Genomic DNA, 22765 nt, shown 5'->3' with positions numbered 1-22765 from the left:
GTGGAGCCCCACATATTATTCCGATGTCTGTAATGCCTGCACTCGTATTTATTCGTACGTGACAGTGTAACAGTTAGTTAACTCAATAATCTTCCTGTGATTTTTGGAGTAGTCATTTGTAGTTCCCAGCTCCTCGATTCACTTCGGAACTTGTCGGTTGCATTCGGTACACGAGCGCCAGACGCGCCCTGACCAAGTCGAAGCAGTTCCGTGGAAGTCGAGCTGATTTTATGTTGTGGAGGAATTGACTCGGCGACTGTGAGTGGGGGACATTGGAAACACAAGTCTCAAGGACAATACTTCACCCTTGGTAATGACAAACGTACCAAATTGATCCAGTTCCTTTCAATAGAAATAATGAAAAAGAACAAGAAATGTGAAAAATAGTGTGCATTGTACTTTGACAGAAAAAAAAATAATAACAGGTGTATTATTTTTTTAAAAAAAAATATTACATTGATGATAATGCACAGTTGCGAAAAACAATAAAATCAGAAAAGTTTTCGGGACGAAGAAATAAATAAATAAGAAGTAGAACTAAATAGCTTCTAAAAATTGTTTTTGAATTTTTAGTTCGCGTCCTCCGTGAATATTATTCGTGCTTGGTTTTGATGGGTTAGATTATTCAAAAAGGTAAGTAGTCAGTGTCGCATTATTGTTGTTAACATATATTTGTCTGTCGGCAGACTTTATTTCGCAATGAATTATGCAATATTTCTTGTGCTTCTTTGTATCATGGCAACTTTCTGTTTGTCATTTAGGAGGTAATGTTGCGTGACGCAGAGAGGGATTGCAGATAATTGGTTTTTGAATTTTATGTATAGTTATTAATTTGATCTCATTTATTATTATTATTATTATTATTATTATTATTATTATTATTATTATTATTATTATTATTATTATTATTATTATTTTTGCAGTTTTAACAATAAAGAAGCAATTGTCTTATGTAGGTGAAAGTAGCATGAATCTCGATAATTCATTGACTGTATTTATCTGAGAGCAAACAGTAAGTTCCATACAATACTAAATTCAAAAATTGAGTTACGGGAACACAATTTGATTGTTTGGAGCTTAGCGTCTCTTTTCAACAGTGAGGTTATAGGAGATGTGACCTACAGTTTAAGGTGGTCTGAACAACCGTAATGTATTTAAACCTCAAGGGTTCCCCAGCGGGAATGGAAATCGGTCCCCGTGCACTATAGACACACACGTTAGCTACTAGACCAACACGGAAGCAGATGCGAAAAATTAAAAGAAAAACATTTTAATTGTTCAATATCTCCGTAATGCTGATCCTCTGCTTATGCAGAGTTACCATATGACATACTTTAAGAAATATGACGTTTTTAAATTTCACAAAAACATTTATATTTACTGGAGAAATCTAATAATGATATAGCAAGAGACAGCCCTGTCATTTGAGACTTCGCTTGCAGGGGGTGGACAAGATTTTTCACCGATGTAAGTAGTTTCACGTTTTTCATTGGCATATTATTGTACTATTGTTGTATCTCCCACTCATTGGGCAAACAATTGCCCTCTCTCAAATGTCACTCATGGTGAGAAAATATAATTTATACAACTCTGTGTAGCGCTTACAGCTGGATGTATTATATTTCCTTGGGAAAGCAGTTGTTTGTACGGCCAAGAAGAGGACGATTCCTCATTTTTCTAAAAAAAACACTCAGATCTTTACTAGGACCTGAAGAGAGGACATGATCGAGTAAACGTAAATGTTCGGTAACCTTACCTCTGCTCTTTGGGAAACAGTTTTGCGGGCAATTTACAAATAGACACTCGAAACGACAAACGTGTATAAAAGGAAATAAGACAATTTTAGTTGAATTTCTAATATTATTGATGTAAATCAATCAAGGATGAGTAAAATTAATTCATTATTATATGTTAAGTAAGTGGGGAAAAATTAGAAGATTAATAATTCCAGTTGCAGAAAAATCATTATTTTAGAAACTCTTTATTCTAAATAGGCTATACACTGCATTAACGTATTGTTCAGCATCAAATTAACGTTCAAATTTGTATTATGTATTTTCTCCTAATTCTTCGAACAGCAATTACTGATTTATTATTATTATTGGAAATATTTGAGTAAGTCCAAATCCGAACTTTGTGGTGTATAACGGGCAAACCCAGGGTCTGCACAGGGACATATTTTACATCGCACTAAGCAAGTGAAGGTTGTCCACCATCAAAGTTTGGTTCAGATAGGATGAGTTCCGTAGAGCATACATTTCTGATTATGTATAGAAAAAGTTACCTGGCGTAGCGTAGTCGCTAACGCTCTTGCTTTTGATGCGAGTGGTCCCGATTTCCGGTGGGAACATTCGGTCGAGAAAGTGTAAAAGCTTTTTCAGGTTACCCTTTCTCAGTGAAGTTTTCTCGGGTTTCCCTCACACCAGGCAAATGCCGGAAAGGTACTTAACATAATGGTCTCAGAACGCTTCCTTCCATCCCCATTTCTCTCTTCCTCCCCAATTATCTCGTCAGTGTGATCGCAGGGGGACGTCACCCTTTATATGTGACGGGCTAACATGCTGACGGGCTAGCCATAGATGCTGAGAGCCCAGGAATATATAATATTGCGGTATTCTGGATCAATAATTCTTGTTCTAGCTCCTTTTGTTTAAAGACACTGCTTTAGTTGCGAGAAATCAAACTTCTTCGATTTCCTATTTGTGCTATTTTGATTTCATTTGATTTGATTTTTTAGTTTAGTGCCCTTTTCAGCAACGAGGCTACATGAGACGTTGACTTACAGCTTAACATGGGATCCGAACCACATGAGATCCCGCCGGGATTCGAACTCTTCTGCTATTTTGAAACACAATGAGAATATTATTACCACTGATGGTCGTGGAATCTGAACCAAAACTTTCATACCGCATTTTTTCTGAGAGAAATAGGGTAACAAACACGTTTAATATTTGATTCTAGCAGTGAGATGGAGAGGCTTCACATACAGCAACTACATCGGTAGATTTAGAGTTTAAAATACCGTTCAGCACCGAGGATATATGAGACGTGAACCTTAGGGTGCTCTCAGTAGTCTTTTAAGACACAGCTTGCGTTCATGACTCTTTCTGAACATATACGTTCAAAATGGAACTATCGAACTTTATATCATAATGATGCTTTCAGGAATGCTAAAACAAAACTTACGAAATTGAATGAAGTTTAACCTACAGAGCAATTTATCTTGGTTTTGTCTCAACAAAATCCGGTTACTTCTAACTATTTTTAAGGGGGGGGGGGGAGAATGAAAAATTGTGGCGGATTGCGACCAAGCAGTTGGAGGATGGACACCTTAACGTGAAATCTAAGCTACGTAAGTTCCCTCCGTGAATGAACCCAGGTCGTCCGCGCTAAAGGTGCGTACCTTAACCACATAAATAGCCACGAAAAAGTTCACGTCAATTACAGATTATTATACAGACTATTTTATATTAGGCCGTAGATAAATGGAAATTGTGCTACGAACTCTAAATTCGGCTTACAGAACTACTGTCGTAATTTATTGCCAAGGTTATACTTGAATAATAATAATAATAATAATAATAATAATAATAATAATAATAATAAATTAAAATCGTGAGGCTGAGTATACAGAAACAAGCAATGTTATAAAGAGGACTTCAAAAAGACTTAAAATTCAACTTTTTTAAAGCGTAAAGTTTGAAATTTTGGAGAAAGCTACAATCTCAATTTGGCCTTCTAAAAAGACAATTGATGTTAGATTAAAAAAAAAAAAACTCCTTCTGTGTGCTTATTGTATCTGTTGCTTACCACTGTTTAGCTTCTATAACATCTTTTTTAGTCCTAGGAGGAAAGGAGAGCTTCAATATACTTCATTCCACTAGTACGTTAGCCTCGGAGCATAATCGTGGGCGTCAAACTAATATATACAATATGATGTTGGGAGCTTAAATATCCTTGGTAAAATTCTATTACGCCACTGATAAAAACATTAATCATTATTATTATTATTTCAAACCTTTACAATAAAAAAGAACTGTAGTATTAATAGTAGATATACCTAAATGTGGAAAATATTACAAAAATGAATTAATAAAATTATTATTATTATTATTATTATTATTATTATTATTATTATTATTATTATTATTATTATTATTATTATTATTATTATTATTATTATTATTTATTACTATCATTATGGAAATGAATCAAAATGCCAGATAAAGAAATCATTATTGCAATAGCTAAGCTTGTTCTAGTTACATGTATTTTAATTTTACCTTACAACTCACGACGCACATAATACTTGTGCTTACTTCTCACGACCCTTCAAAACTCACATACAGTATGAAAAGGAATAACAAAGACTATCCTACTACCATTATTACTATAAAAAAAAAAGTACAAAATTGCATATCCGGTAACTCTATATACAAGGTTAGATGCTGAAACATATGCTCGTTTATTGACATGTTCATTTGCATGGCCCAATTTGGAATTAAAAAGCACCTCTGGTGCTTGGGGTCCCTGGTTCGATCCCAGCTCGCTTCAACTAAACTTTGTGGTGGACAAACACCGTGTGCGTGGGTTTCCTCTGGGCTCTCCCGTTTCCTCCCACTTTCTTCATTCCACCATTTCATTCATTTCTCATCATCATCGTCTCCTTTAACCTAGCCGGCATAACGTGGGACGTAAAACTCAAAGATTTCATTATTTATTTATTTATTTATTTTTGGAATTAAAAACGCCTGCGAATCAATCATTTTGATTAATTCCTGTTACGTTGCTTTTTCTTCCTTTAAGAAATAAAAAGTGTTAATACTCATTCAATGATAATAATTTATCCATCATCCCATTTAAATATTTTAAAAATTAGTGTTGCCTACGGCACGAAATATAAAATAAGGTTTTTCTCGTCTCCTTTCGTAAATTTTGTAGATATCTCGTTTTGATTCTTGAAGGATTCTTTCTCAAATTGATTTTCGGAAAACTTTTCTCGTGTAGTCTTGAAAATTTTCTCGTTTCGTTTATGTAAATTTATATTCTATTTTTTTTTTAATGTTATCAGAATCATTCCGCGCCATGAGAAGTCCATGTATCATTTAAACCAGTTATTTTTATTGGAATTTATTGTATAATGACGCATATTTTTAACCCGAGACAGCCCAAGGGGTGCCTCGGAGGCACCCTGGTCCGCTTTTAATTCCATTATTCTTAATAGATATTTAATCCAGTGTCCTGCGCTCTAGAATTCTCTCTCTTTGAAATATACCCTCTGATTGCGTTTCCTAAACATTTTTTTTTTATTTCACCTCAGAAAAATAGGGTTATTTTTTATACTAACGCAAATTCCCAAGGGGTGCCTCTGAGGCTGCTATTGCAATATGTACTTTTCTAATTATTTGATACTGTTTATTTTTTTTATTACCATTGACAAATGATTGCGTAGCAAAGAAGTGACTAGCCTTTTCTATTGATGACGGAAAATAAAAATGGTCTCGGTGGGTTCAGGTAGCTTGTATATGCAGCAGGAAGTCTGAGAGGCACCCCTTGGGCCTTTTAAGGGTAAAACTAGCATGAGCTGTCTCGGGTTAAATTTTGTTGAATGCTCTTCGTTATATTTGTACAATCATTTTATCCATTTAGAATTTTATATTATTTACCATTTAACACTAAAACAGTGTTTTAAGATCTAATATATAGGTGTATTAATATTGCCAAGGAGTCTCGAGAAATGTTTCGCCTTTTCTCGAAAACGTTTCATGTTTCTCGACTCGTGAACAACATAAGGAAAATATAAATACCAACATAATTTTGCAGAAACTATAAATGTTGTTTTTTAAATTAAGTTGTTAGATAAATGCAACAATATTCTTCAATTCGGCAGTAATATTTTAACATTCCTTGTTATGTAAGAGTCTGCAGTCAGTAGGGTTAGTGCAAGGTCTTCTAAAAATGTTCCCCGTCTCTGTGAATTATGTGAAGAATGATCCAAAATATACAATATATTCCTTAAACTTTATTTTGTTTCAGTATACAAGTATGGATTATAAACTATTACGATTAGAAATATTACCCACGCACGCTATTTTATAATAGATCATGCAACAGTATAACATTTAACAATGACTTGTTTCTAATGAATCTATTCTTTGGGATAAATTAAGTGTGCTATAGCTCCTCTTACATTATCTCTCCCAACATCGTTCCAGGCCTCCAGCAAAATTAAATTAATCTTTCCTTATTCTGAACTACACGGCAGATAATTGTACAACTTTGAAAACTTCTTCCTTGTGCCAAGCTTATGTAGGCCTATGTAGATCAATTGTTAGACCTATGCTATGCAAAGTTGATTGTGGTATAGGTTGCACGATAATAATCTTTAGGCTAAACGAGACGGATAATTAATGATTATGAAAAGATAGTGAAATGGAAATGCGGAAGGAAACGGGAGGAACTCGAGAAAATCTACAGACACGATGTCGTCTACCACAATTTCATATTGTCTAGGATCGAACCAGAGTACCCTCACATTAGGGGTGAGCGTTCTACCACTACGCTAATGTATCCTTACACACAAGCATTAATTCTATAGTAGTATAGCATAGGCGGTGCAATGCTTACATAGATCGAGCTAGGCATGGGCGCGAGACGCGAGAACGCGAGAAGTCTCGTCTCGTCTCGTCTCGCAAACGAGACGAGAACGCGAGACGAGACTTATAATATTTTGCGAGACGAGAACGCGAGACGAGACCTGATATCTTTTGCGAGACGAGAACGCGAGACGAGACTTAAACAAGTCTCGCGCGAGAAGTCTCGCGAGACTTCTCGCGGTCTCGCATAGTTTACATTTGTGATATTGATATGGTATTCTTTTGCAAGTACCATCATACATATTGAAGAGAAGATAGTTAATAATGTCAGGATCAAGTTTTGTAATAAACATGGGTGTACCGACAGTAGAGTGCCAGCAAAGAGAGTGATGGCAAAAGAGCGACGACCAGGAGAGCGTTAGCCAAGAGATCGACGGGTCAAAAGGCGACGCACAAAGGAAGCGACAGCCAGGAGAGCGACGGTCCAAAAGGGCGACACACAGAGATCGATAAACTATGGATCAAATGCTTGAAACGTGGTCATAATTCAAAATCAGTAAAAATGGACAAAAATTGCTATAATGAGGCTTTTGATCTTGTTAATTATCAATTTGACATCAAATAAAAAAAATGGAGGACCAAATTTGGAAAAAGTAAAATTGGCGAACTGGACTTGGTACATTGGTGCATTTGACTTTGTTGATTACAAACTTACTAATTTGACTAAAAATTCAAAATGGCGGATACATATAGCGGACTGTGTTTGAAAAAGTTTGAGATTCGAGAGGGAAAGATACTTTGTCTACTTCAATAGCTAGGACAGAGGCAATCTACCAGTCATTTATTAATTAAATATTAACTTAATGAAGTCATTTTAATTTTTCAGTTAAATAATTGTTCTTCTCCCCCTTATTTTTCGAAACCTTAGTCCTCAACCATATAGAATCATTCCACTTGAAAGCGAAAAATCGAGCAAGACGGTCGATTATGTGAATGATAATAACCAGAAATATATATATAAAGTTCTAAACCGTGTGGAACAAAAAGGCACAGTGGAATACTAACAATATTTTGATTCCAGCAAGAAATATGCTTCCTCCACAAGTGGTGAAAATTTCAATTTTTATTTAGACTTACTTCTGTCCCGGCATGTGTTTACGTGGCTGCACGTTCCTTGCTGCTTCACGTTCCTTAGCAGCTGTAAAATTCCACAAAAACATTCTTGTAAACAAAGTCCGGGTGTAAAAAGGAATGCAATCACAAACGAGAGTCGAGTTTTTCTGTTTTCACTCCTTTTAGTAGACTCAGTTCACGATTGTTTGTAATTGCTTGCAAAATTTGATTTTGTTTGTAGCGGTTTCAGACCCTGGAATGCAGACAACACAACAATCTTGATGTAGCGTTGGAGCTTCAAAAGGCTGTAATGGTCACATCTGTTTTGGAGATTGATATGTATTGCTTTCTTTTCTTTCTTTCTCTCTTTCTTTCTTTCTTTCTTTCTTCTTCTTCTTTTTTTGAATTTTGGAGCAACAACAACAATATAAAGTGACAACAAGAAAACAAATACTTTAGTGAGGCTCAGAAACACAAATTTGAGCGTTTTAGTCATTTCCGATCAGAAGTTAGAGGGGGCATAGCTCAGCATCCGTTCTCTATGCACTATATACTTTATACCACTAGCACTAATAGGAATTAGAAACACAAAAGATGATTTTCTTTTCTATAGAAAGTACAGATGATACTTATTATTCTCTCAAAATTACGTTCCCTTTGACACAACAAATTTTTCAATATTTCTTCCGAAAATATAATTTTGGTTTAATTCATCGACTTGGACTAAAAAGATCCAAATATTTCGCAACCCAAAATGTGTATTTGCGTCACTATTACGTGGTAAAAAAAAGGACTGTCCACATATCTATAGTGCAATTTTCAATTTATTTATTTATTTATTTATGTATTTATTTATTTATTTTCGATAGAGCTCCAAGAAAATGAACATAACTTAAGATTCAACTATGGCCGTATCTTCAACATGAATGGCGTGCATTACAAACCATTTCATTTTTCTTCCTATCAGATATTGATAAGTGTTGAGACAAACACTCAAATCTCGAATGCGACCGCACGAAGATTTTGGCATAATTTGTCGTTTCCACATGGAATAACTCTATAGGTATTGTCTACATGTTCAGCCGAATCTCCATGGAACTTATTCCCTTCATCACCTTCGTTTGAGTCGTCTAAATTTTTGTCAGCTTTCGTGTTGGAAATAATTAAAAGGTTTACAGCTTCAGATGACAAATTCTTCATTTTCTTATGGAATGATTTGCCCAAAGAAGAAATGAAAGGATCTGTTGTTGCCAAAAGCCTTCGGAACTTATCATCCATGTTTTCAATACGAAAACAGTTTTGAGAGAAATCCTGACAAGCTGACAAGAATTCAGACGGTTCAGACGATGAATTCGATAAAGATTCGGCTGAACGTGTAGACACTTATATGGTTGAGGATGAAGCTTTCGCAAAAGGAGGAGAACAACAATTGTTTCGTTGAAAATATCTTCAGTATATTGTCCACTGATTTCGCGTGTTTATTCTTTATATAACTCCTCTTATACCATTACCACGCTAAATAAACACCAAAAATGAATTGAATTCAGGCCTGGTCATACCGAAATTGAAAATGTTTATTATTTGCCTAAACAAACAGCTAAATTTCCGTATTTTGTTTTGTTTAATCTTGTTTTTGAGGCGAGAGATAGAGACTGGGCGAGACAAAATCAAATCTGTCTCGCCTCGTGACCAATACTGGTGATATTCAAGAAACAGTTCACATTTGTTTCGAGATAATACATTAACGACATCTCAAGATAGACTAATTTTTCCTCTTGTCGCATCTCGTGAGCATCACTAGTTAATATAAAAACTACTGTCATAATTATGAACTCCCCAAAAATGTTAATGTTCTACAAAATTGATACCTTAGAAGTGCATGGTTCTCATCGAAACATCCCTTCCACACAACATCATCACCTGAAATCGTAGAGACAATCGTAGACGAAGGCAAGTCAGTAACTAATAGTTTATTTCTAAACTTCTGGGCTAGCATTTATTTGAACATTTACTATAAATTATGTTGACTAGTGGAAATTAAAAAAAAAAATACAATTTTCCTTTGTATTATGAAATTTGTATTGATTTTTTATGTTTTACTGTTATTTTGGTAGTTTCAAAGTATCTAGTAAACGGGGTAAGTGTTGTGACTTTCCGGCAACACTGATAGTTGCTTAGTTAGCTGTTCTTGTTTCTTCAAGTGGTTTGGTCAGGTTGTCACAATTACTGATTTCATAATAGGTTTAAGTTAACAAGGTTAATCAAAATCTAGTTATTTTAGGAGATTTACTCATGACAAAAGATTCAAGAAATAAAGATTGTGTTAGTTTTTCTTTCTCACTACTTTCACAAAATTCAATAAAATAGATTCTTCCATTATCTACACTGTTTTATTTATTTTCTCTTTGGGGTCGTGAGCCAAGATCTTTGGTCATAAAGTTCTTGAGGAGGAGGAGGCAAATAGGAGAAAAAAAACCGACACGTTTTGTCTTGTGTATCCACCCTCCTCCTGATGATGAGACAACATCTTGACAAATCATAAAAGCAGGATAGCAAACACCAGTACAATACATTTTTTAAAAAAAGTTCTTTATTGAGGACATATTTGGAAGCTGTCTTTTCGAAAGATTTTGTAGACGGAAACAATGAACTTAGGTAACATTGCATATTCGCGGCTGCGGTTTCCGGTCTTCTGTTATTGCACCCTCGGTAAAAATATCCTAGTTCAAAAATATACGGCTCGCTTTGATTTTTCCTTCAGTGCAGAAATTCGAGGCGTTGGTCAGAGTATACCATATCTTCTCTCTCTGTTTCTGTCTGTCTCTGACACACTGACTTTCTTATAATATATATATATATATATATATATATATATATATATATGAGGGAAAAAGACACGTGTTTAGTTCCAATGTGATATAAAGCCTCTGGGTTTAGAACAGATTTGTTCGCTCTGCCCACCAAATTGTTTTCTTACGGTAACTTGTTTTATGAAGGCAGAAAAAGGGCCTATTGGCTTGTCTAAAAAGGAAAATTTTTTAGTCAAAATAAAGCAGTTGTTTCTTTCCGTAAACATAAATTTAGGATAAATGGATTTATGGCTGCAACATGGATCCTCTCACCAAAACCAGAACTGATATCTGCTTAGCTTTTATTCGTCAGAAAAGGAGGGGGAGAAAAATGCTGTCGGTACTCCACTACTTTTTTATGGTTTTGTTTTGATTTTGAGGAAAAAACTAGTGTTTCAGATTGCAAACAGTTTGAAATATTATTTAATAATAATAATAATAATAATAATAATAATAATAATAATAATAATAATAATAATAATAATAATAATAATAATAATAATAATTTTATTTAAGCTCATTGTAGTCTTTCTTGTAGTTATTAAAGATTAATCTCTTAACTCTCAATTGTTAAGAAAACGTTTAGATGAAAGTGCATTTAAGTTGTGAAATATATATTACTAACGCTGCATGTTTACTATAAATACGGCTATTTGAGTTACCGTTCTTACCAAGTTATTTGAAAGCTTTTATCTTGCAAGTAAAATTACTCAAATGTAACGTACTGATTTCATTCATACTTCACATAAACAGAGACTACAGAAAACTGGCATTTTTTAATACCGAGAATGTGGGGTGTAAAATCAAGCATTGTGAATCGGAATGAGTGGATAAGCATTGTGTAACAATGCAACTATGAAACAAAACTATGTAAACTTTGAGTATACATTATTTCAAAAGGGTCGAATGAAGACTACATTATTCCAGTATTGATTTGCGAGACCGCGAGACCAACGCGAGAAGTCTCGCGCGAGACCGCGAGACGAGACTTCCAAATTTTTGCGAGACGCGAGACGAGAACTTAGGTCTGCGAGACGAGACGAGACGCGAGACGAGAACAGCTTTTGATTTTGCGAGACGAGACGAGACTTGTTTCAGTTCTCGTCTCGTTTGGTCTCGCGCCCATGCCTAGATCGAGCAAGTACGGTCACGTAATATTGTATTTTTAATATATATATATATATATATATATATATATATATATATATATATATATATATATATATATGAAAGAATTCATTGGTTTGTTATTTGTTTAATGTTGTATCTAAACCACGTATTTTCCAACTGTGGACTGAAAAAGAGTCTTTCAATAAGAAACCATAATTTATATTCTTCAAACATCAGAAAAAGTAGCCATGAGGCAAGAAACATTCTATAAGATAATTAGCCGTTGAAAAAGTTGAAATCCTTAATAAGAATATACTAAACCAAATATTTATTGCACTATTCTTACATTTAGAAGCAAGAAATGTTATTGCACTTTATGAATTTAATAAACAACTCATTTCAGTAGCGGATGTATTAGAAACAATTATGTCAAAAACTTACGGGAATGTGCGGATAACACTGACTGGTACGAAAATGTTCCTGCTCGCTTAGACGCGTATAACAGATACCTGTGGAAAAAACAAAAGTTTTCAGTGACAAATGAATAGTAAAAAATCTGATTAATATACTTACGTCATATGGGTCACTATATTGACGGTCACAAGTCCGGGTTTTTGTTGGCACGAAATTCAATACGAGGCGAGGCTACTGATAAGGGATCATTCCGATTTGGTGAATTCGATTGCTGAAAATGATTGCTAGCACTGGATTCAGCACCAAAAGAAACAGAGAAAAAGAGGGTGTTTATTGGCAGACTGTGGGAGATAAATTATGGCAAAGTGCGAAGATAGAACGTAGGAAATGTCTAGAAATGAAATGTTAATTTTGAAACGGGTAGAGGGATTGAGGTCAAATGTTGGATATAAGGAATACATGTAGAGCTCCACTGAATACACGTAATGTGAATCATGGGGTGCATCTGAAAAGCCGCCATGTTGGACTTTGCGCAAGAAGAATATACGCGAAAGGAGTTATGTAACATATAGCTCTTGACTCACACCATCTATTGAAATCAATAGTAGTCAATACAGTTTGAGACCTCTGTAACAGGAGACGCTCCACGCTATGGTAATGTATCAATATTGTCGTAAAGGTGACGTGAGTGAGGAACTAGAGACCCTATAGTACGGTCCATGAGCACATTGTATGTACGAGAGGTAGAAAGAGATAGAATGGAATCCTTGAAGATCAAGAAGAATGTTTGTAACGTGTAGCTGAATGAGAAGTAATTCCACTGGACGAATGCTAGCGTGGCACCTTGCACAAAGACACCGGTCCCATTCAGGGTTCTGATATATTAATAACCCCTTCCAGACGTGCCGGTTGTAATACTGGTGACTCTTCTCAAAACCAGTTACATTTATTTGGCCTCACATTACGCCTATTCAGTGGAGCTCTACACCATTCCTCAAATCCAACATTTGACTTCAATCACTCTACTCATTTCAAAATTAACATTTCATTTCTAGACATTTGCTACGTTCTATCTTTGCACTTTGCCATAATTTATCTCCCACTCCGTATACGATCTGCCAATAAATGCTCTCTTTCTCTCTATTTCTTTTGGTGTTGTATCCAATGCTAGCAATCATTTTCAGCAATTGAATTCAACAAATCGGAATGGTCCCTTGTGAGAACAACTATGCAGGTTACACAGAGTGCACCCATCTTGGGGATTAGACCATCAAGCAACTCCTGTGGTAAACTATCCCACTCCTGTACAAGCATTCTGCGCAGTTCAGCAATTGACCGTGGTGAAGGTATTAAGGCTGCAATCCGTCATCCGAGGGCTTCCCATGCATGCTCAATGGGATTGAAGTCTGGTCAAGAGACGCGTGATGTCTTCATATTGCAGGTAATCCGCCACCAACTATGCCCTATGTGGACGTGCATTATCATCTATAAAACAAAATTTAGGGCCGTATGCACAAGGGAACTGCCGGACATACTTCTAAAGGATGATGTTTCTGTAGATTTCTGCTGTTTCCGTTCGCTGATGGAATACATAAAATAGTGTGCAGGACCCTAATATGATATCTCCCATACCATGAAACCAAGGCCTCCATACCCATTCCTTTCAACAACATTTTGGGTGGTGGTAACATGTTCCTGGTGACATTCAAACAAACGGACGGTGAGAACCACTCTCCCAACTGATTCGTGACTTGTCACTGTAGAGTACAGTACACTACTTCACTGTTCTGGGATACACTCATTGTGTTCTATACATCACAGTGGTATGCCTGGAACTACTGTTGTACAACAGGAAGGCACTTAGCCGTACAATGTGCATACCTAGGTATAATGTGCATTCTTATAACTGCTAGTATAAAGATAAGTAGCTCCAGAGGCAGGTGCAAAGTCTCGAGCTATTGTACCTGCTGCGCTTGTTAGCCTTCGTCGGACATTTAAGACCAAACAACGGTCGTCACACGGCGTTTTCCTTCGTCGATCAGCTCCAACATACTACCTTTCACCACCTTTCAATGTTTTCACCAGCCGGGAAACGATTTTACAGTCGCGGCAGAACACCACGAGGAACATTCAAGACCCTAACCAGACCCTGTTGATTTTGCCCCATTTCGAACCTTTCGTTGATCCAATTGCGTATTACATCTTTCAAATATATACTCTCGGACATCGTGTACTCCTGGGATACGTTCACTATGAACCGATATGCACTACATACTCCAAACACCTCAACTCACTAATTACGTGATTCTCCCTGTACGGACGTTCTTCATGTTATCGCAGTCACAGACGGCACCTATATCGCCAAACGGGCTGGTACCTATATCATTTCAATCAGGGGCTCTAGCTCGATTTCCGAAATTTACAGGATCAACATGACATAATGCTGGATTTTCGAAATTAACATTCCCTGATGTTTTGGACATGAGTGTAACTTACAAAAGTACTATTGAACGATATACAACTTAAACACACTTAACTTAAGTCTGGAATGACGAAAATAGAAATTTTGTCACTTGCCTAATCAAATTGAATTTAGAATTTTTGTGGGCTGAAGATTTATTAAAAGGAAAAGTTATTAAGAAAACTAAACAATCGTAAATTTCGATGACGGAGTGAGTGAGGTACATTATCATGTGTGAAGCAAGATATTCGTTCTCGTTTTACGTTAAAACTGATGTGCTTACAGCAGTTAATGTTAAGTTCTAACCACTTTTTAACTGCAATGCTACTAAGGTATACTGACTGAATTCCAGAATTCTAAATGCAGTTTGTACTCCAAAACATTGTTACTGAATATCAAACCTAGTACCACGCGCGCAAGAGAAACACATACGCAGAAGAGTAACTATGTGATTATTTTTTTTTAAATTGTTATTGAGAAAACCTATTGATTTTCTATGTAACTTCCTCAATATCAAAATCAAAGAGAGAGAGAGAGAGAGAGAGAGAGAGAGACTTAGGATTTAGATTTCTGGGCTTTCGGCATCTAAGGCCATTCAGCCGTTCACGTGTTTGGGGGATGACGTCCCTTGGCGAGCACACAATCCGGGGAAAGGGGAGGAAGAAAAGATTGGGGAAGGAAGAAAGCGACCTGGGACCTATAAGTTAGGTACCACCCCGGCATTTACCTGGTGTGAATGAGAAAAACCCAGGAAAACCTCATTCAGGGTGGCTGGCCTGAAAAAGCGGTTTCATTTTTTCGACCGAGTGCCCACACCGGGAATCGAACCCGGGATCGCTCGCACCGAAGGCGAGAGCGTTAGCGACTACGCTACGTGGGGCCACTAGAGAGAGAGAGAGAGAGAGAGAGAGAGAGAGAGAGAGAGAGAGAGAGAGAGAGAGAGAGTACTAATAAATCAGAAATAATGTATTTGAATACTCGTTTGTGTGCAGATTGAGAATGAAAAGACGGTGTGCTTGTTAAAAAATTTGATTAATTGAGTGGAGTTTAATTTTTATTGCGTTTATAAACATTATATGGACATTTTTACAGATATCAAGAATGTATAGTAGTATTGGAAAAATGTCAAAATTATATGAAGAATAACTCTGGTGAAGACAGTAAAGAGGATCAGGCCAACTATTTCAATACGTGAGATACGGATACACAGCATTAGTAACCGTTATCCGTTAACATGTAAACGATTGTTTCCATTAAGGAACTCGGCCAAGATAATCACCCTAGCTATCTGTTGTAAAAAACTGAATTCAAAACTTTACTTAAATGTATGGGATACGGATAGCCACCGATAAAGTTTCCGTTATCCGTTATTACGTTAATGGATTCACTATATTAACCAACTTGGTCAAGGTGATTCATCTAGCTATCTGTTGCAGAAAAACAATTCAAGAATTTTTTTACATATGCGGGATGTGGGCTGCAAATAGCCGCCGTTATCCGTTAATACGTAAACAGATTTATTCCATTAACAAATTCAGTCGATGTAATTTCTTTAGTTATCTATTACAAAAAAACAATTAAAAATTCACTTACATATATTGGATATGGAGCACAGAGTTTTTACTTTAACGGATTGACTCCATCAACGAACTGGACGAAGATAATCACTCTACACTGAGAAAAAAAGGACTAGGATTTCCGTGTGGATACATCGTATTTACGCGGGTGCGCTCCTTAAGTAATGTAATTTCATGTATAAAAGTACAGCAAGTGGGAACACCATGCCAAGTCTGGAGTTCGGCGTCGAACTAGACTCGCTGTGATTGGATAATTTTATTCACATGATTGGTTTCGTGTTAAAAACTATTACTCTCGTAAGGTAGGGAGTCAGATTTAGAAAGAAGCAGGAGGGAACAATCGTGGGAAGGTGGTAACAACATTATATACGTAAGTTACCACCGTCGGAATGGGTATGACGTTAATTCTAGATTTGAAATGGTGGTCCTACAATACAAAATTTTCGCTGGACGGTGGTGTAGACAGTACTACGGATGAAACAACATTACTTAATGAGGTAACGCGCGTAACCTGGTAAAAGCAGCATTTACATGCCGACTGGAGTATGCATTTCTCTCAGTGTAGCTACCTGTTTTCTTAACAATAAAAATCACTTACATGTTTGAGTTATGGGCTATAGAAATCTACCGTTAAAATATCCGTTATCCGTTAATATGTTAACGGATTGACTCCATTAACGAACTCGACCGAGATAATCGCATTAGCGATCCATAGGTAAAAAAATAAAAAAAATGGATAAAGACTACAGATAGCCGCAGTTAAAGTCTCAGATATCCGTTAATAAGTTAATGAATTGAGTACATTAACGAACTTCACCAACATAATAACCCCATCTTTTGTAATATATATAGTCACTTACATGTATGGGATATGGGTTATTGATAGCCATTGTCAAAGGCATCATTATCCGTTAATATGTTAACGGATTGAATTTATTAAAGAACTTGGTTAAGGTAATTTCTATACCTATCTATTGCAAAAACAATTAAAAAATTCGGTTACATATATGGGATAGAGGCTACAGAGTTATTACGTCATCGGATTGATTCCGTCAACGAACTGCACCGAGATAATCTCTCTTGCTCTCTGTTGCAAAAAAACAAAATTTTAAAAGTCTCCGTTATTCGTTAAAATGTTTCCGTTATTCATTAAAATGTTAATGGATTTTCTTCATTAACGAACTCGGCCGAGATCACATTAGCTATCCATAGGTTAAAAAAAATTCAAAGCTTCGCTTACATATGCGGGATATGGGCTACATATAGTCGCAGTTAGAGTCTCCGTTAATGCATTAATGAATTGATTATATTAACGAACCTCATCGACATAATCGTTGTAACTATCTGTTGCAATAAAACAAACTTATAAAATCGCTTACATTTATGGGAAATAAGCTATAAATAGCCGTCGTTAAAGTCACCGTTACCCGTTAAATATTAACGAATTGGTTCCATTAAAGAACTCGGCCAAGATAATTGCTTTAGTTATCTGTTGCAAGAAACAGAATCCAGAAAATTCGGTTACATGTATGAGATATCGACTATAAATAACCACCGTTAAAGTCATCATTATCCGTTAATACGTTAACGGATTGACGAACTCCAGCGAGATAATCGCTCTAACTATATATTTCAAGAAACAAAATTTAAAAAAATCCCCTATGTTCATGTGTTATCGTGCGTACTAGCTGGCGGATACACAGACGGAGGTACTAACAACACCCATTGCATGATCCTACTGTAATAAATAATTTGCAAACTCTTCTGTTCGTGCATAGGATATTCGTACCTCATTCCAGAATGTTGAATGCGAAATGTTATATGTCCTCGAATGTAATTTATCTATATTCGTTTGGAAATGTGGAACCCAAGATAAACTGGTCAGGAAGCATGTCTCGTTTTACTGTATAAGTATTGAACAATCCTTTCTTTGCGAAAAATATGATATTTTGCAATGATAAACGTGTGTTTGTATGACAAAACTCAAAGGAACCAAAAGAAAAAAATGGTCAATTAATTTTAACCCATTCTTAATCTGAGATTTTGTTCTTGAGTTATAACCACTTATCTTATCGTTCGGAACAATTTCCAGCCTACGAAATGACATGTTTGCACATATCCATATTTGCTTCACGTTCTCTTGTGAGAAATCATTTTCCGAAGCTGTTGATGTTGTTTCATATCACCCTGTATAATGAAAGATCCCCCAACTCTTTAAGAATTTGGATCTGTTTTCGTACTAATATTACATAAAAATACTCAATATTCTAACAATATTTATGTTATACCCAGTATATCTTCCTTTGAAGCTTGGTGATAGGTGAAACGAGAAAAAAGAGTGGACACCTCATGTAGCATTCAGGAACAGAAATCTCAATACATAAAATGTCCTTACATCAAGAATTATCACCGTGTTTGGGTTCGCGAAGAGAATTAATCAAAATGATTGATAGCGGAGTTTCAATCCCAGAGTTGCAATTATGGGAAACATGCTACACAAAACACTGTGCCAACATCGTTACCTACGCATCGTGTACGTTGTAAAATAATACAATATATGAACAGTTAACATAAACACGGCATTAATGTTGTCAAACATAAGTTTATTAATCTGTGCAGTAAACAGTATGTTGAAATATCACTCAGATACACTCCATGTCCTTTTTAGACTTACAAACTATCCTTAAGTTTGGGAGATCTTATACACAGTGCGTTCAATAACTTCCGGGACCATTTCTGACACCATCGCTGTGTTTAGAAGACCCGCACCTTTCCAATGTCACCACCCGCATCTAACAACTCCATGTTTAGTAGACGTGTAGAAGGGATCCTGCGCAAAACTTCAGGGTCCCATTTCTAGGCCTCATGGCCGAGGCCCAATTTCAGACAATACCACTGTGCTAAGGGAACTTGGATCTTTCCAACGCCACCACCCGCGTACACCAACTCCATGTTTTACACAGTTTTCCTACCATAGGAGAATCGGCTCCAGTCTCTTAAAATTAAACTTGGTATATTCCTTCCTCCAACCTTAACAAATAAACTTGACTACTTTGGAATTGCAATCTATGTAGACTAAGAGAGTGAAAGGAAGTCAAAATCACCTTATGTTGCAAATTTGAATAATTCCCCAGACAACAATTTTGCAGAATTAACTAAGTAAAAATTATACGATCTTTAAAATACTTAGGCTTATTTAGGGTGTTCCGATGATTCACATAGCTTGCAGTTAAAATTTACAGAGAATGAAATGGTGAACTTATCTCCCCTTCGAATAAAAAAAATCAGTGATAATTTTCGTTTTACTTTAAAGTTTCATTTTGGTACACTATAGCGCATATTTTCTCTCAGGCCTTCGAATCATTCTTTTTCGATGGATTTAAAATCAGTAAAGAATAAAGAGATGGATTTCTTTCTTCCCCCGACTTTTCAGAAAGGTTGTATGATAACATGTAAATAGCATTTCATTTTGATAGAATTTTATGTTATTATATTGTCTTTCCCACAGTTCAACTGCTTTCATTCAAAAAATGTTAGATTTTATTGATATCACATAACGCATATATTTTGATGCTTCACGCCCTCTCACTTCTTGGATTTAAAATCAATCGATAACGAGAAAGTAAGTTTTCCCCTCCTCTCCCACTGGTTTGAAAAGTATATTCCACGATTATCTATGTAAGTATTATTCCATTTTGACACAATATGGCTTATATGTTTATTGAGGTTCTCACACAATCTTCAATACTTATCAAAAATGAAAAGTCACTTTACACTTCTCTATCTCTCGTGGAGAGCACGGTGGCTCAGTGTTAGAGCGCTTACCTCTGGTGCGTGGGGTCATTGATTCGATGCCTGCCAAGTAAGTTTTTGGTGGGTTTTCTCGGGGTCCTTCCGTTTCCCCCCTTTCTCATTATCACCATTTCTTCCATCATCATTCATTTGGCTTAGTCAACGTCTCCTTTAGCCTAAATGGCATATTCGTCGGATGTTAAAGAAAAAAAATATTTCATTTTCCTCCCCCTCTGCGACACACACTGTAGTATGATTAATAAAAATATTTCGCAATACCTTCGTAAATGAAACTATTCGATTTTGCTGGATTATGGCTTAAATATTTTTGAAGATTTATAATCGTCTTTACTGCTTGGAGTGAAAATGTGCCGCTATTTCTATAAATCCTAAAGTATGTTATGCTGAAAATTAGAGACTAACTCCTACAGATTATGGTTGAAGTTAGTGAGAGGGATCTACAACGGACGTCACTAGTTTATCACTGATTCGACAGTATATTTTTCACTACTTCATTGTAAGGTAAATGAAAAATCTTGCTGTCAAATGACATAATACATATGCTGTGAGATAACCTAGATATCTGTTTTGATTCATCTTAAATAAAAACTGAAAATAGAAATAAACAGGAAGAAATATGGAATCGGAAGGAAGTTGGAACCATATTAGTTAAACGTTGCAGGAAATAGTAGATAAACAGAGGAAATAATTGCTGATAGCTGTGATAATAATGACAACGCAATTCAGTTTTTAATAATTGAGTCACCCAATTGCAAAACGTCTTCTCCACTTTTTCTAAATGAGTTTTTTTTTTCATTATTTATGATTTATCAATACCTAATTCCAGCTAATTTATCTCATTAAATTTGTTCAGGTATTTATTTTACGTTTTACAAAACTTATTTTCCTTATTTTCAGCTGAAGTAAGATGGTTAAAAAATAAAAAATAAAAAAAGTAACAAACTTGATTTCCCGAAAGATTTGTAAAGTGGACAAGAGGCCTTTTGGATTTGGGAACTCAATTATATAAGTATATACACATACTGACTAATTAAAGCAGACATTTGTTCGCCGTGGTGGCTCAGTGGTAGAGCGTTCACCTTTGGTGTATGGAGTCCTTGGTTCGATTTCAGCTGGCGCCAAGTGAGCTTTATGGTGGATAAACACCGTGTGCGTGGGTTTTCTCAAGGTTGTCCCGTTTCTTTCCATTTTCTCCATTCCCCTTTTCCTTCATTTCTCATCATCACCGTCTCCTTTAGCTTAGCTGGCATAACTGTGGGAAGTAAAACTTAAAGATACCATTTCACTTCATAAAGCAGGCATTCAATCATGACAATTTGATTCGCCAATCAAAGTAAGTTTTTTTCACTTTTAACGATTCTTGGAAAGTGCAAGAGTAATTAACTCGAAAGTTTGAGCGAATTCGTGGTTAAGTGGCTAGTACCGGACAAGACCTGGTTTCGATTCCCAGTGAGAGTTTATGCACTTATGGTTCCGTATTAAGCTGTAGGACCAATTTTTATGTAGCTTTGGTGCTGGAAAGAGGCATTAATCTCAAAGCAAACCTAAGCGGATAGTTTAAACTATCGGTAAGGTTAACAAAGTCTGCCATTAACCCTACCTACCCTTCTACTGGCTAGAGAGATTTGGTGCAAGATATCCTGGGTTGGATCGCTGGTGGGAGAGCACTGAACGCATCACATAGCCTCGGTGTGAATAAAAAGACATGTTAAACGAGTAAACAAGCAACAAACAGAAGTCTGCCATTGGATAACAAGTTTTGAACTAATAATTCCATCCACTTTGCACTGTTACCAGGACACCTCTCTTCTCATCTTGTCTTATACGGATCGTCCGTAAAGTAACATAAGCAAGAATTTGATTGCACCTAGGACCTACATTTCTGAATCAAAAAAGAGATATTGCTTTGTGAAGATAATTTACTGTTGACCATGCATGTGTTATTTAGGTGTTAGTAAAGGAAATATCTCAAAATATCCACTCCCAATGTTAAATTTTGCTGCTTAAGCAATAAATAGACAAAATACAAAATAAGAAAAGTCATTTGTGAAGAACAACTATATGAAGTACGGAACTGCCTCCTTTTCCTTCGTCAATTTTATAAGTATTTATTTAATTTACACACCTTCAAATAAATGCAATTTGGTAGGCGAAGATACACTATAATCATTAATAACTGCAAGAACAGCAACAACAATGGAGAGGAAGTGGAACGAAGTCGACCAGGTCCTTTATTTAGAGAATACCATTCCTAATCCTTCAGAAAATTCTGAGTTAGGATGGCCGTGCACCGGTTTCGGACCTGATTGTGAAGCAAGAACGCTAACCAGTAACCTACGCCTGCTAGATATAGTGACGTATCTTACTAATTTACACGAGAAATTATCACAGGCTGTTTTTTTTTTTTTTTTTCATACATGTTCGTCAATAATGATTGCTCCTACTTTGTAAATTTGTTGTTTATGTATTGTACATGCTCAGAGTCGGATTTAAGTTTGATAATTCCTTAAGGTATTGAAGGCAATGGGAGCCTTTGTATGTCCAGCTATCTTCCCAGTTCATGCAGAACGTAAAAACCCTATGAGCAAACTAGTAATACGTATTTTAATTAGAAGGCTACTATAAGGGGGTCTCTTTACTTATGTCTACACAACAGAAATCTAAACAACACAGAACACTGTTTATATAGATATGTAGGTTTTATTTTATTTTATTTTATCTTGGAATTGTACATGCAGGTTTCTTTTACTTTAATTTTTTCAGGCCCCACAACAGAGTGGGGCCCTAAGCTTTAGCTTGTTTAGCTTATACGTATATCCGGCACTGTACATG

The 22765-nt window shown here is 35.9% G+C and overlaps 1 protein-coding gene and 1 non-coding gene across 2 annotated transcripts in view; one reads left to right on the top strand and one right to left on the bottom strand.

The window, feature by feature from the left end:
* The first annotated feature begins 208 nt into the window (after window positions 1-208).
* LOC145686391 (putative G-protein coupled receptor CG31760) overlaps window positions 209-22765 on the top strand; it is an 890751-nt gene continuing 868194 nt past the window's right edge. The window contains exon 1 of the mRNA XM_081759667.1: window positions 209-633. The gene's annotated coding sequence lies outside the window, so the exon portion shown is untranslated. The remainder of the gene's footprint in view (window positions 634-22765) is intronic.
* Window positions 15351-15424, bottom strand: TRNAR-UCG (transfer RNA arginine (anticodon UCG)). Its single transcript has one exon. It is a non-coding gene; the product is annotated as a tRNA-Arg (tRNA).

Source organism: Thermobia domestica, chromosome 5 (assembly GCF_964235325.1).
Source record: "Thermobia domestica chromosome 5, izTheDome1.hap1.1, whole genome shotgun sequence".
Taxonomy (NCBI): Eukaryota; Metazoa; Arthropoda; class Insecta; order Zygentoma; family Lepismatidae; genus Thermobia; species Thermobia domestica.
Note: the sequence above shows the minus strand (reverse complement) of the source record. Positions and strands in the feature narration are given on the sequence as shown.